Source organism: Microcebus murinus, chromosome 3 (assembly GCF_040939455.1).
Source record: "Microcebus murinus isolate Inina chromosome 3, M.murinus_Inina_mat1.0, whole genome shotgun sequence".
NCBI classification, from domain to species: Eukaryota; Metazoa; Chordata; class Mammalia; order Primates; family Cheirogaleidae; genus Microcebus; species Microcebus murinus.
In genome coordinates, this window is record NC_134106.1 from 113,658,995 (window position 1) to 113,669,887 (window position 10,893).

Consider the following 10,893-nt stretch of genomic DNA (forward strand, 5'->3'; position numbering starts at 1 on the left):
TTACTATCTGGCAACATCTATACTAACTGTTGAGGATGCAGAAGAGATACTGTCTCTCCATTCAACAAGCAATTTGAAGTCTTCTTGTGTTATTACTATATTTTTATGTACTTGTGCTATCTTAACTTACTAGTTTGGAAAGCAGAGTCTGAATAGAAGGCACAATGGGATCGAAGTGGTGGTGGGGAGTGATGAATTTTTTTTTTTAAGACAGAGTCTCACTCTGTTGCCCAGGTGAGTGCCATGGCATCCTTCTAGCTCACAGTAACCTCCAAGTCCTGGGCTCAAGCAATCCTCCTGCCTCAGCCTCCCGAGTAGCTGGGACTACAGGCATGTGACACCATGCCTGGCTAATTTTTTCTATTTTTAGTGGAGAGGGGTCTCACTCTTGCTCAGACTGGTCTTGAACTCCTGACCGGAAGCAATCCTCCCAGCTCGGCCTCCCAGAGTGCTAGGATTACGGGCATGAGCCACTTCGCTGGACCCTGAATTTTTTTTAAGTAAAGAGAAAAATGTTGGCCGGGCGAAGTGGCTCATGCCTGTAATCCTAGCACTCTGGGAGGCCGAGGCAGGCGGATTGCTCAAGGTCAGGAGTTCGAAACCAGCCTGAGCAAGAGTGAGACCCCGTCTCCATATAAATAGAAAGAAATTAATTGGCCAACTAATATATATAGAAAAAATTAGCTGGGCATGGTGGCGCATGCCTGTAGTCCCAGCTACTCAGGAGGCTGAGGCAGGAGGATGGCTTGAGCCCAGGAGTTTGAGGTTGCTGTGAGCTAGGCTGACACCACGGCACTCACTCTAGACTGGGCAACAAAGCAAGACTCTGTCTCAAAAAAAAAAAAAAAAAAAAAAAACAGAGAAAAATGTTAACTGTTAATATTATTGCCATTATTGCTTAGTTCTCTTTGCTTTCAATGAACAAAGGAAACTATCAAGCTAGCTTAAGCAAGAAAAAAAATACATATATATGTATATATAAATGATTACAGGCCGGGCGCGGTGGCTCACGCCTGTAATCCTAGCTCTTGGGAGGCCGAGGCGGGCGAATTGCTCAAGGTCAGGAGTTCAAAACCAGCCTGAGCAAGAGCGAGACCCTGTCTCTACTATAAATAGAAAGAAATTAATTGGCCAACTGATATATATATAAAAAATTAGCCAGGCATGGTGGCTCATGCCTGTAGTCCCAGCTACTCGGGAGGCTGAGGCAGAAGGATCGCTCGAGCCCAGGAGTTTGAGGTTGCTGTGAGCTAGGCTGATGCCACGGCACTCACTCTAGCCTGGACAACAAAGCGAGACTCTGTCTCAAAAAAAAAAAAAAAAAAAATGATTACAGAGGTGCCTCATGATACTCAAGAGTAAAATTACAGCTAGGCCTTAAGAAGGGAATCAAATAAGAACTGAAAGATACATTCTACTCCTACTTCCCTCTGAATATCTGCTTCATTCTTTGCTCTTTAAACAGAGCCCCTTCTTTGCTTTTGAGTCACACGACATATAGAAAAGAACTGCCTGTCATCTTCTGAGTTTACATCTCCTTCATCTCAGATGAGCCAGATTAAACTGAAATCTCCTAGTCCAAATTCCAAATGCCAAGAACCACAGATATAATTCTTTTTTCTTTTCCCCATAGCACTTACCATGTAGAATACTAAATTATTTATTTATTTATTATGCTTGTTAGTTACGGTTTGCTTATCCAGGTGCCCATATCTGGTCTAATCAACTAGGGCCAGGTGTGCAGGGTCATGTCTAAAATGTACCACTAGGTGAGTCACCATTCATGAATTGGGGGACCAATAGCAATTTCCAGAGAAAAGGAAGAATCACTGGGTAATGGGCCAGGCATAGCCTACAAAAGGTCTCTACCAAAGTTCTATCTCTGTTAAGGCACCACCAAAGCAGTGTTCTTTACATTTACCCCCTCCGCCAGTTCCCAATGTACTCACCAACCTGTTAAAAAAACCCTCTCTATTAGCCTCATATTGAATTAATTAAATATAATTTTCATAGTTTTGACTTCTTTAATCTTAAAAATCTAATACATTATTCACATTTTAATAATTAGGGCCGAGCGCAGTGGCTCACACCTGTAATCCTAGCACTCTGGGAGGCCGAGGTGGGAGGATCGCTCAAGGTCAGGAGTTTGAAACCAGCCTAAGCAAGAGCGAGACCCCGTCTCTACTAAAAATAGAAAGAAGTTAATTGGCCAACTAAATATATATACAAAAAATTAGCTGGGCATGGTGGCGCATGCCTGTAGTCCCAGCTACTCAGGAGGCTGAGGCAGGGGCATTCCTTGAGCCCAGGAGTTTGAGGTTGCTGTGAGCTAGGCTGACACCACGGCACTCATTCTAGCCCAGGCAACAGAGTGAGACTCTGTCTCAAATAATAATAATAATTATTATTATTAATCATTAATATATATAAATTCAAAATTTATAACATAATACCTATCTTTTTTCATAAAATTAAACAGAAAACTATTACCTACAAGAAACTCCATACCTGGACCATGATCTATATTCTTTTTGTTTGTTTGTTTGTTTTATTTTTTTGAGACAGAGTCTAACTTTGTTGCCCAGGCTAGAGTGAGTGCTGTGGCATCGGCCTAATTCACAGCAACCTCAAACTCCTGGGTTCAACCAATCCTACTTCCAAGTAGCTGGGACTACAGGCATGCACCACCATGCCCGGCTAACTTTTTTCTATATATATTAGTTGGCCAATTATTTCTATTTATAGTAGAGATGGGGTCTTGCTCTTGCTCAGGCTGGTTTCGAACACCTGACCTCGAGCAATCCGCCTGCCTCGGCCTCCCAGAGTGCTAGGATTACAGGCGTGAGCCACCAGGCCCGGCCCATGATCTATATTCTTTATTCTCTCACTGTTAGCGTGGCGGGGCATTTTTTTAAAAATATGGAATACTTCACGAATTTGCATGTCATTCTTATACAGAGCCCATGCTACTCTTTATTGTTTTGTTCCAATTTTAGTGCATGTGCTTCCGAAGAGAGCACAGGACACACTTTTTTTTCCTCCTTGTTTGCCGTTCCCTTTGTGGGGCATAAAGCATACCATAGGGAACAAGAGGGACATTTGGCAATGTGGCTGAATACAGATGTGAGACAGAGACCTTTTAAAAATATTAACACATGAAGAAGGACAGTCTTTTCAGTGTGAAAAGTCTGATTGTATATACTCCATTGATGGGATTTGATACACCCCCTGGTCTCATCTAAAATGTAATAGAGCTGAACGGCTGGTAGCCTGCACCAAAGGGAGAAAAGAAAAGATAGGATCCTGGGAAAAGGATTCAGGTGTCATGGAGGGCGGAGGAAAGAAAGGAAGGGTGCAAAGGGAATGGTGTTTTACTTGTTGCAGACGGGGCTGGCCATGCAGGGCAGCTCAACGGGCCTAGATTAAAGTGTCTATTAAGTGCCCCATTAAGGGGTTGGTGAAGCTTATATGAAACAGTAGAGGAACTCTTGTTAATCCCTTCTTAGCCTGTGAGCTGGGAGATCTAACACTAACTTGAAGCAAAGGAATGTTATGTACATTCTGCTAGAATATAAGCTCTGTGAGGGCAGGAATCTTTGATTATTTTGTTCACTGATGTATCCCAAGCTCCTGTATAGTGCCTGCCACCTATAGACACTTAGTAAATATTCATTTGAATAAAAGAAATTCTGGACTATGTGTATATGCCTGACTGGCCAGACATAGGGGCTGTTTAATAGACTGTCGCGCCCTGCCTGCCTTTCCTATTCCGGGCGTGGTTCTGGAGTTTCGGGGGATGAGCCAGTGCGTTTGTCGAGTGGTGCACTCAGGAGAGGAGGCGGAGAGGGAGATGCTTTATGGGCCACAACCAGTTATATCAGACTTTTACTGCTGTCATCCCTGACTCTGCTCCAGATTTAGGAGGAATTAGAGTCAACAACAAAGTAGAATTAGATTTTTTCATATTATTTAAAAGTTTAAAAAGGTAGACTCTGGTTGTGATGGTGAATTTTGTGTGTCAACTTGACCAAGCTAAAAGATACCTAGATAACTGGTTAAACGTTATTTCAAGGTGTTTCTGTGAGGATGCTCCTGGAAGAGGTTAGCATTTGAAGTATGAAATTCACCCTACCATGCAGCGAGGCATCATCCAATTTGTCGAGGGCCTCAATTGAACAAAAGGTGGAGGAAGAACAAATTCTCCCTCTCTTTTCTGAGCTGGGACTTCCATCTTCTCTTGCCCTCAGAGCTCCTGGTTCTCAGGCCATCAGACTCTGGGACTTACCCCAGCAGTTCCCAGGGTTCTCAGGCTTCAGGTCTCACAATGAGAGGCACACCAGTGGCTCCCCTGGTCCTCGGGCCTTCACACCCGAACTGAATGGCGCCACCTCTTTTCCCGGTTCTCCGTCTTGCAGATGGCAGATCATGGGACTCGTGGGCCTCCACAGTCATGTAGGCCAATCCTCATAATGAATGTCCTCTTGTACATAAACTCATATGTGTCCTCTTGGTTCTATTTCTCTGGATAACCCTGACTGATATATGTTTTGTTACTGAGAGTTGTTCTAGAAGAATAAAACTTTAAGGATGAGTTTTCTGAATTTGTTTTGGGGTTTCTGGAATCGGATCTCTAATCTGATTAGATTTAAAGATGCCAATGACTCTATTTCCAGTAGTAAAGAGAACATTGATAATTCATGGTATAAACTGTCCATATAGGCAAACTATTGGCATTGAATGCTCCTGATCAACTACTTAGAAGGGACAAGAAGCAAAATAACTCTATATATGATACTTTCAGGAGAGCCCTATCACTTGTAGCCTTGGGCCTGAAATTGCTGAAAATTATCTTTGAGTGGTTGAATTACAATGCAAATTGAACTCCCAGTTTCTAGGGGTGTTTTGTGTTAAAGCCAGTGCATGGATTAGGTAAGAATGAATTTCTATAAATTGGGTTAGGAATGTGTGGGAAGACCCTGATGAAGCTGCAGACATCGAGGCCCTAACTTTAGCGGGAGAGCTCTCCTATTACCGGAGGAAATAGCCGCCCTACTCCCCCTGGACACGGCCTCGCGCCGAGTGGAGTCAGGCTTTGGGTTAAGCCTGCATTGCCTGAGGAAATGGGGATGGCTCCAGTAGGCAGTTGCCAGGCAAGACAGCAGTGATTCTCCTCAGGACCCACCTCTACTGCCTCTCTTTGCTTCTAGACCTCCTAGATTCAAGTCCCAACAGGCCCATAAAGGTGAGGTACAAAGTCTGACTCATGAGGACATGCACTGCACTCCTTAAGTTTTCTAATTTGTACAAGCACAAATCCAGGGAACATGTGCAGGAATGGATATTAAGGGCTTGGGATAATGGTAGAAGGAACATGAAGTTGGATCGGGCTGAATTTATCGATGTGGGCCCACTAAGCAGAGATTCTGCATTTGATGTTGCAGCTTGAGGAGTTAGAAAGGCTCTAACGGTTTGTTTTGTTTGTTGATTGAAATATAGATGAAAGATGGCCCAACATGAGTGAATTGGAAATGCCCCATCTCTCTTGCTTTAATGTACAGGAAGGGATTCAAAGGTTTAGGAAGATCAAAACGTTAGAGTGAATTTGTCATGTAAGATCACTCACCCACGCTGGGAGGACTCACAAGGCATGCCTCTCCCCAACACTTGGAGAAACGGGCTTGTGAAGGGAGCCCCAGCTCCTTGCAGAGCTTCATGATCACTCTTCTCTGTAGGGCCAGACCTTACTGTGGGAGCCCCAGCCACTCAACTGCACAACCGAAATCCAATGGGAGTAATTGGGTCCCAGGTTTGTAGGAGCCAAGTGGTGGCACTCAACTACCACAGGCAAAGGCAAGGTGGGTGTAGTTACTGCAATGGATAGCAGAGGCCAAGCAGCAATCAAAATAGTCTGACTTATACATACTGATGCCAAGATGGGAAAACAAAACAAAACAAACAAAAAAAATAGTCTGACTTATACATGCTGATGCCAAGATGGGAAAACAAAACAAAACAAACAAAAAAAAATAGTCTGACTTGGCTAGGCAGGCATGGTGGCTCATGTCTGTAATCCTAGCACTCTAGGAGGCCGAGGTGGGAGCATCCCTTGAGCCCAGGAGTTTGAGGTTGCTGTGAGCTAGGCTGACACCACAGCACTCTAGCCAGGGCAACAGAGTGAGACTCTGTCTCAAAATAAATAAATAAAATAAAATAACAACTCTGACTCTGGCAGACCTATGGTCCAGTGGGCCTATTTAGATTTTGGAAGCAGCATATTCATCATTTGTGTGTATCACTTGGGCTCTTTTGCTAAGTGACTTGAAAAGTTACTGGTTTTGAATGGGGTCCTGCACAAGAGAAGTTTCTGCAACCCATCTCCCTTGGCACTTCCCTTGTGTTGGGGGGCATTGGGGTGTCTTTAGGCATTGAGGAGATCAGGCTGAGGGGAAGCTGAATTTAAGATACATTCAGTTTGGAGTTTATGGAATATATTTATGTAGCTTACACTCATTTTTGTCGTTAGTTATTGCCAGTCCTTTCAGTGAAGGCATGGCTTCCAGGAACTCTACAACAGCAAACTTAATGAATGTCAAAAATGCAGAGTATTTAAGGTTTGGTGTTACTGCATGAGAGAGCTTTAAATGCCTTGAAATCTTGTACCTTGTGCATGAAAAAAGCTTGATAGGGGGTTTCCCAAATTTGACAACTAACCTTAAATTTTATTTTACATCACTAAAACAGGTTTGGAGCCAAGCTAGCTTTTTTTTTTTTTTGAGACAGAGTCTCGCTTTGTTGCCCAGACTAGAGTGAGCGCCCTGGCGTCAGCCTAGCTCACAGCAACCTCAGTCTCCTGGGCTCAAGCGATCCTCCTGCCTCAGCCTCCCGAGTAGCTGGGACTACAGACATGTGCCACCATGCCCGGCCAATTTTTTCTATATATATTAGTTGGCCAATTAACTTCTTTCTATTTATAGTAGAGACGGGGTCTCGCTCTTGCTCAGGCTGGTTTCGAACTCCTGACCTCAAGCAATCCGCCCACCTCGGCCTCCCAGAGAGCTAGGATTACAGGCGTGAGCCACCGCGCCCGGCCAAAGAGCCATCATTTTTAACTTTGATGAAGTCCAATTTTATATATTTTTTCTTTTATAGGTTGTGCTTTTTGTTCCAAAAACATGAAGTAGAAAACTACAAGGTTTCTTAATGTTTGTCTCCAGAAGTCATATTCACCACATTCTACTGGTTACAAGGTGTTGTATAATCAAAAATGTGACTACCCCTTATCCCTGGATTCTGGGAGAGAGAATCTAAATCCTTGGAATTTCTTGAGTTAATAGGGATATCTTTGTTATTCATAAACCCCTTGGATAACATTTGAGTTTATGCCGAAAGATGAGATGATTCAGGATGGGGTTGGTGACTAGAAAGATCAACCATGTGATTAGAGAACGGAAGCTTTGAGCCAGCCCAATCTCTGTAAAGGGGAGAAGAGCTGGAAATTGAGTTCAGTCACATGGCCAATGACTCCATCAATCATAACTACGTAATGTAACCCCAATAAAGCCTCTGGGCAGTGAAGCTCAGTTGAGTTTCCCAGCTGGTGAATACACTGATGACCCAAGAGAGAGTGATGCACCTTGATTCCATAGAGAGATGACATGGAAATTCTGCCTGTAGAACCCTTACAGACCCTGCTCTACTGTGTTTCCCCCAAAATAAGACCTCCGCATAACATAAGCCCTGGCAGGATTTCTAAGCATTTGCGCAATATAAGCCCTAAGCCGAAAATAAGACCTAGTGATGGGCGTGGCTACGCAGCGTGTCTGCACAACCCGTGCACGTCGTCGTGGAGCGGTAAAGAAGACCAGCAGCCCTTCTCATCTGCCCCATCGTGACAGCTACTATCCCAGAGGTGACCGGAAGAAAGGTGCGGGCAGCCCCACCAACAAGGGCGGCTCCCCCGTCAGGTCCCGGCCGTCCTGTGTGTGCTGCGAGCTGAGGCTCTGAGTGGAAATAACACATCCCCTGAAAATAAGCCCTAGGGTGTCTTCTTGAGGAAAAATAAATATAAGACTCCGTCTTATTTTTTGGGAAACATGGTATGTGTCTCTTCATTTGGCTGTTCCTGATTAGTATCCTTTGTAATAAAACTGTTACTGTAAGGATAGCACTTTCTTGAGTTCTGTGAGTCCTGATAAACTACTGAATCTGAGGGGCATCCTGGGAAGCCCCTAGATTCGTAGCGAGTTGGTCAGAAGTAGAGGTGATTGGGGGACTCCACTTCTGCCTGGCATCTGAAGCAGAGCAATCATGTTGGAGATCGTGCCCTTGACTTGTGGACTCTCACACTAACTCCAGGTGCTTTGCACCAGAACTGAATTGTGTCCAGCATGCCAGCTGGTGTTAGAATGCAAGCGCAGTCAAAGTTTAAAGGCTGAGGAGACAGACTCTATCTCAACAGGAGCAGCAGCAAAATCACATTGCAAACGGGCATGCAAACTGGGATGGGAGGAATTTCTGACCTCTGAGCAGTCTATTACACTCACTTTCTTGCTGATCTAGCTCTGCATTTAAAAAGTATGTTTGTTACGTTTTATACAACACTTCTGGATATTTTGTTTTTTCTTTCTGATGACCTTTCTTTTTAATATACAGACTGGAAATAACAAAATGTTACACATCTTTTTTTCTTCCCCTCAGGTTTATGTTTCAACAAAGTAGTTTTAAGTGTCATTCATTCAGATTTTAAGCACTTTGATTTACTTAAAAATGGGTAGGGTCTTGCTTGTTGCCCAGGTTGGAGTGCAGTGGCATGATCATAACTCACTGCAATCTCAAACTCCTGGCCTCAAGCGATCCTCCTGCCTCAGCCTCCCAAACTGCTAGGATTACTTGCCTGAGCCACCACACCCAGCCTTTAAATGTTTTACAGGAAGGTTTCTTCTGTTACGGGTTCACCATATCACAAGAAAAAGAAACTCTCTTTGTTACGTACTATACATACTCAACTGTGCTATTTAGAAACTAAGAAGGAAAGGCTGAGAGGAAAACCACTGCCACTAGCACAGTAGGATACATCTGAGAGAAATCTGGAGAACAGTTCGAGAAGATGATGGGATAGGAGGCACTAGTTAGATGTGTGAAAAAAATGCATTATCTAGGAGGCTGGGATGGGAGGCTGACTTTGAGCTAAAGAAAGAAAAAAAAGTATAAAATAAAGAAGAAATATATCAGAAACAAAAATAAAGTAAAATATGATAAGGCCTTAGAAATCTTCCCTGGAAAGAAAATTCCTGCAGAAAGATGTTTCTTTTCAAAGGGGAAAAAAAAAGCTTCAAAATACTGTCTTTGTTTATACATAGAAATATGAAAAATTCACTGAAGATACTCTTAATATTGTCATGTCTGTACAGTGCTGTACTTCAATTTAAAGTGACTAAAATTAGAGTCACCAGACAGAGATGCATATGGGAGTCGCAGTTGCCCTTACCCAGCAAGTTCAGCAAGGAGGTGCTGCAATGCCGGACCACATTCAGCTCCTGCCGAGTATGCGAGTACACCCAAAGTGCCTGGGCTTATACAGTAAAGCTAGCATTACAGATCTTTGCTCTCAGGTCAGTCCTTTGGGGGAAGTAGGAAAGGGAAAGCAGGATTGAGACCATCTGGCAGTGGGCAAAGAGTCCTTTGGTAGTTGCGGATTCCTGATTGAACCTGATTGAACTTCAAGCCTCAGCAAAGGGCCTTTCCTGTCTGGACAGCTTCCATCTCAAAGCGTGGCTTTCGGAGTGAATGCTGGTGTTCTGGAACTCAAGACAGGCTGCTGCTGTGGCTGTGTCGAATTATCTGACCCAGCTCTTCTTATCTGGAGTTGCTAGAGCCCAAGTGCTTTTATGAAAATAAAAAAAGAATCAGGTAGGTATTAAATTGTTCTTAGCGCTTTTATTAAAACTGCTATACAACATAGAGCATATTCTTGCTTTTACACTGTAGGTGTAAAAACAGGTAGGAAAAACAGTGAACTGAAAATCTCACATATATTATACAAGAATGTTCATAGCAGTTCTATTCACAACAGCCAAAACCTGGAAATAATTCAAATGTCCATTAACAGATGAATAGATAAGTTGTGGTATATCTTTACAATGGAATAATAGTAACAAACTCCGATAAATATATGCAATAGCATAGATAAAATCCCCAAACATTATACTGAGTTAAATAAGCCTGACACAAAAGCATGTATGTTGCATTCTCTAAATTTCACTTATACAATTGGCCTTTGTTCACCATGGGTTCCTTATCCATGGATTCAACTCTGAAAATATTCAGAGGAAAAAAAAAATAAAAAAATAACATGGCCTGGCGCGGTGGCTCACGCCTGTAATCCTAGCTCTCCGGGAGGCCGAGGTGGGTGGATAGCTTGAGCTCAGGAGTTTGAGACCAGCGTGAGCAAGAGCGAGACCCCGTTTCTACCTTAAATAGAAAGAAATTAATTGGCCAACTAATATATATAGAAAAAATTAGCCGGGCATGGTGGCGCATGCCTGTAGTCCCAGCTACTCGGGAGGCTGAGGCAGGAGGATCACTTGAGCCCAGGAGTTTGAGGTTGCTGTGAGCTAGGCTGATGCCAGGGCACTCACTCTAGCCTGAGCAACAAAGTGAGACTCTGTCTCAAAAACAAAAACAAAAACAAAAAATAACAAAACAACAATAAAAATACAAACAAAAATAATAGTGTAACAACTATTTACATAGCATTTATATTGTATGTGGGGATGGACATGCTTGAAGCTCTGACTGGGGGCACGGGCAATATACGTAACCTTAACATTTGTACCCCCACAGTATGCTGAAATGAAATATTGGTAACAGCATCTCCTTTCCCCTCTTTTCTTC

At 43.3% G+C, this 10,893-nt stretch overlaps 1 non-coding gene across 1 annotated transcript; it reads right to left on the bottom strand.

The window, feature by feature from the left end:
* Window positions 1-2,913: 2,913 nt before the first annotated feature.
* On the bottom strand, window positions 2,914-3,020 carry LOC142870305 (U6 spliceosomal RNA). Its single transcript, XR_012918733.1, has one exon. It is a non-coding gene; the product is annotated as a U6 spliceosomal RNA (small nuclear RNA).
* Between the last annotated feature and the right edge of the window lie 7,873 nt (window positions 3,021-10,893).